Source organism: Mobula hypostoma, chromosome 6, assembly GCF_963921235.1.
Source record: "Mobula hypostoma chromosome 6, sMobHyp1.1, whole genome shotgun sequence".
Taxonomy (NCBI): Eukaryota; Metazoa; Chordata; class Chondrichthyes; order Myliobatiformes; family Myliobatidae; genus Mobula; species Mobula hypostoma.
In genome coordinates, this window is record NC_086102.1 from 4039829 (window position 1) to 4045411 (window position 5583).

The following is a 5583-nucleotide window of genomic DNA, read 5'->3' on the forward strand; positions in this document are numbered from 1 at the left end:
TGTCTTTCAGTGTGCGACTTTGGGTGGCTTTTTTCATTTCCTCTCTTCCATAAATGAAGCCAAACAGACTTTAAAATGCCTCCATCAGCTGAAGCGCTCACTAATGCCTGTGATGGCAGAGTCCACTAGTAGAAGGAAAACTTCTCTCTTGTACCGTTCCTCGGGTGCCACTGTCAGGGAAGGATCTGCGCTTTGGGACTCGTACTGGAACTGGCATTTTGGTTTTCTGATTCATGCAGCAGGAAAGACCATTGGCATCCCTATCTCTTCAGCTATCTCTCCGGCATCTGTTTGGATGGATGAAAGGCCGTTCTCTCTGTATTCCTTGAGAAATTTCAGAACATATTCCACCTCGCGCTGTAGCACATCGATTCCCACTTGTGGGCTCTGGAGCAGCTCGCTGACACGATTCACCTTATGTAAAACGCTGATAATGATGATAACAGTCAGCAGGAATTTCCATGACATGATCTCCTGTTCTAGGCCTCTGGCTGCAGATGTGGTTTCACTGTCACCTTTCTGTGTTGCATGTTCAGTCAGTGACAGGAGCGCATTGCCAACATCGGGAAGCTGGTAGAGCAGCACTTTCACACTTTCCACGCAGCACTCCCATCGCGTGTTGGATATGGCCTTGAGGGTCATCTGTGGCACGTTCTCTTTGAACAGCTCCCATCTCTGTGTGGATGAGCTGAATAGTGTGTATAGACGTTGCAGCACCCCAAGGAAGCTCACAGACTCCACTGCTGATTTTGCAGCGTCGGCAATGACTAGGTTTAGGTTGTGGCTGGCGCTTGGCATGAACAGTGTTTTTTTGTTAATATCCAGCTCCCTCTTCTGCGCCCCGCTATTTTCCCCCGCATATTGCTTCCGTTATCATATGCCTACTCCCTGCATTTTGAGATATCTAATCCTAACTTCTCCATATGCGTTAAGAAAACGTAGGTTAGGCCTGCACCTGTTGCGTCAAACACTGGTAGGAAACCGACAAAATGCTCATTAACAGTAGCTCCGACATTTACTTGGCATGTGACAATGCGCAGTGTCACAGAGAGCTGCTCTATGTGTGCAGCGTCAGTGGTGCAGTCCATTATCACCGAGTACTACCGTGATTGTTTTACTCTGTTATCGCTTCCAGTGTCTTGTCTCCAATAAGTGTGATTAACTCATTTTGTATGGTTTTCTCCATGTAGTGGTCAGCAATCTCTTTTTTCTCTGCTCGTCTGACATGTTCGCTCATCACTGGGTCGAACTCGGCAAGCAGCTCCACCAGACCTAGAAAGTTCATGTGGGGTGGAATTGTGCCTACGGAAAGCAAGGTTTCGTTCTGCAAGGTGACAGACTATGGCAATGAACCTCTTCATGACATCATTCCAGTGTTTTTTTTTCAGCATTTGCATTTCTCGGTACATGCTGTCAATGTCACTGTGCGTTCTTAAGCGTGTTTCCAGCTCGCGTCAGCTATCCACGTTGGCACGCTGCGCATTTGACTGCTCATGATCCTGGAGTGTGAGAGTGAGTCGCTCCCACACTCTGAAACCTCCGCCAGTGAGACTGTGATTTCGCTTTCCAAATAGGATACAGCAGGAAAAGAAGATTGAATCAGATGTTTCTGAGTACGCTAACCATGACCTGCGAACGGTTTCTCCATTTTTCATCTTCATAAGATATATGTCCTTGGTAAAACGACGGCGTGATTGGCTCTGTGGAAAGTTAATGTCCTCTAACTGAACGGGACCTCTCCTAACAATGTAGATCTTTTGGTCACTGGTAATATGCATTGGCCAACGTGCCGGATCGGTCTCTGTGAATGTTAGTGGGGCTTTCTCTCTGTCTGGTGTGCTGTGGTGCTTGTTCATCAAACAAAGTTTGGTCATCATTATCACCATCTGTTTGAGTAGAATTGTTCTTCTCATTTTCATTGCTCTGGTTATCAACATCTCCTGTACCGCTTACACTGTCACTCGGCACTGCAGCCCCACGCTGTGATGATGGTGCAGCAGCAACTGCAGTCGGCCGGCCTTTTACAGATGCTGGAACAAAGAAAGATGTCACTTTTGGGAGACTATTTAGACGTTTTGTTTTGTTGTCTAATATTTTCCGTTTTTCAGCACCACTACGATAGGAGCGTTTCGTTTTCCTCTCATTGAAAAGTAGCCTTTGCTAGGAGCAATGTTTACAAGTGAAGTAAATATTTTAATGTATTTTCTCAGATGTCAGTCAGCGAGCGCCCACTGGTGGTTCGGCTGGCAATAGCAGGAGAATATTCTGGCGTCTGGGAGCTGTGCATTAAATTTTTGCATGTCAGTCGGGGGCCCATTTCAGTTGTAACGGGTGAAACATAGCTAAGGCCGCCTATGATTTTGAGATCATGGGTGGGACAAGGATCTGCCTGGAAGAAAAGGAGTAGATGGGCAGCTGATGTGGACAGAGATTGTGAACTTCTCTCTGATTGATAATACACAATGGGACAGATTCCACCTAGATCCTAGAGAATCACATATCTAGGGTGGTGGATAGGGCTTTAAACTAAATAGTAAGGGGTTGGGTTCAACATATTGGAGAAGTATGTGTAGCCCCCTGGTCAACCTCAGGGTCGCTCGGCTTGCTGTCGTCGAGGGAAGCAGCCCTCGGCCCCGCCAAACTGGGTAATTAGTTTGTGTGGATGCTGTGTAATGTACCTCACCCCGCCCAAATAACAGACAATACACCAGATACGATTAAATGATTTACAGTTTATAGATATTACTGGAACTATATAATAGAGAATAAAATATAAAAGGAAAATGAAAGGCGCCACACTTAATCAAAGTTCAATCTCTTCGTGCACAGACAGTTGGAGCTCAGGAGACTCCTTCTTCACCCTGCGACCCTTTGGACCACCTCGACCAGCCGCCTGGGACCAACAACTGTGGTCGACCAGACGCTCCACACAAGTCCGTCTCTGTCTCCTCTCCTCACCCCGGACCTCAGACTCCTGCTCGGGGTCCTACCCCGTTAGCGGACTCACAGCACCTGGTCCATCCTCTCTCTCCCGTCTTCTGCCCCAAAACCCCGCGCATACAATATCTTCAGACACACCAAAAGCATAACAACTATCCCAATTGGTTCGTAATACCTTTCTTATCAGTAACGTGATCCAAACAAACTGCTAGCGGGAGGACTTTCTCAGCAGCTAACATAACAAAGAAGCCCTTTCAATTATACTACGCAGTGACATAAAAAAAGAAACTCTTTTACATATGGATAAAGTAAAAAAAAGTAAAGTATCAATAAAGAAAAAGAAAAAGACAAAAAAAGAGAAAAGTAAGGACGGAGTGCAGAAAAGTCAAGTGCAAAATGAGACAAAGATTACTGGATTTTAAAGGCACAAGGGCACTCTATCTGAATGCCTGTGGTATTTGAAACAGTGTACAGTGAACTTGTGGCACAAGTCAGTACAAAGGGGTTTGATTTAGTGGCCATCACAGAAATGAGGTTGCAGGGTGGAGAGGACTGGCAATTAAATATCCAAGGATATCAAGTAATATGGATGGATAGGCAGGAAGGTAAGGGAGGTGAGATAGCACTCTTAATTAAAGATGAGATCAGGGCGTAGTGAGAGATGATATAAGATCAAAGGAGCAGACTGTTGAATCCATCTGGGTAGAGATTAGGAATAGTAAAGGGAAAAAATTACTGGTGGGCGTTGTCTATCAGCCACTGAATAACAACATTACAGTGACACAGGCAATAAACAGAGAAATGTCTGAGGCATGTAGGAATGGAACAGAAGTTATTAAGGGAGGCTTTAGCTTGCACGTAGATTGGCTGAATCAAGCTGGTCGGGGCAGTCTTGAGGAAGGTTTCATAGATTTCTTGAACAGCATGTTACTGAACCCACAAGGGAAGATGTTATCTTGGATCTGGTCTTGTGTATTGAGACAGGTAAAATGAGTGATCTTGTAGTTAGGGATCCTCTTTGAAAGAGATATCACAGCATGATTGAGTTTCGCATATAAATGGAGGGTGCAATAATTCGTGTATTGTGCCTAAACAACGGGATTAGGGAGGAGTTGGTTCTGGTAGACAGGGAATACAGACTATATGGTGGGGCAGTTGAGGAACAGTGGAAGCCTTTCAAAGAGATTTTTCACAGTGCTCAACAAAAGTATATTCCAGTTAAAAGCAAGGACAGTAAGGGTGGGGAAAGCCAAGGATAACTAAGGAAATAAAGGAAGACATTCAAACTAAAAGCTCGTGCATACAAAGTCACCAAGAGTAGTGGGAAACTGGAAGATTTGGAAAACTTTAAAAAGCAACAAAGAACCACTAAGCGAGCAAAAAAGAAAGGGAAGCACAATTATGAAAATAAACTAGCACAAAATATAAAAACTGAGAGTAAAAGTTTTTTTTAATTATATACAGTGGAAAAGGTGGCCAAAGTGAACGTAGGTCCCTTGGAGGACAAGAAGGGAGAATTGATATTGGGTAATGAGTTTGAAAGACTATTTTGTGTCGGTCTTCATGGTGGAGGACACATTTAACATGTTGAAGAGAGATTTTACGGATGCAATGGGAGGTGAGGACCTCGATACAATAGCTATCATTGAAGAGGTAGTACTGAGCAAACTTGTGGGCCTAAAGATAGACAAGTCCCTGGTCCTGATGGAATGTATCCCAGGGTACTGAAAAAGACAGCAGTTATAGTTGAGGCTTTGGGTGATAATTTACCAAAATTCTCTAAACTCTGGGCATATCCCGGTGGACTGGAAAAAGGCGATTGTCACGCCACGGTTCAAAAAAGGATGTAGGCAAAAGGCAGATAACTACGGGACAGTCAGTTTAACATCTGTAGTTTGGAAAATGTTTGAAGCTATCATTGAAGAAGAAATAGCGAGGCATCTGGAAATGGATCCATCAGGCAGACGCAGCATGGATTCAGCAAAGGCAGGTCCTGTTTGATAATCTTAGTGCAGTTCTTTGAGGATATAACCAGTGCAGTGGTTAGAGGGAAACATAGATGTTACTTACTTGGATTTCCAGAATGCAATCGACAAGATGCCACATAAAACACATACATAAGATAAGGATGCGTAGATTTGGGGGTGATGTATTTGCAAGGATAGAGCATGGTTAACCAATAGAGGGCAGAGAGTTGAGATACATGGGTGTTACTCTGGTTGGCAATCAGTGGTGAGTGGTGAGCCGCGGGGGTCGGTGCTGGGCCAGCAACTGTTCATGATATACATTACCAACTGGAAGAGGAGACCCAGTGTAGTGTATCTAAATTTGCTGATGATACTAAATTGAGTGGAAAGGCAAATTGTGCAGAAGATAGAGATATAGATCGGTTAAGTAAGTGGGCAAGGGTCTGGCAGATGGAGTACACCGTGGTTCATGTGAGTTCATCCACTTTGGAAGGAAAAATTGAAGATCAGATTATTATAGATGGTAGAATCTGATAGAAATATGTGTGAGATCTGTCAGCTTGCCAGTAATGTAGGAACCTAGAACAGAACCTGACTCCACAGGCAGCAGTGAGTGGCCACACGTAACCCGACTGCTCGCTGTCCCGTTACTTGCCCAGGGAGAGCCAACACACAG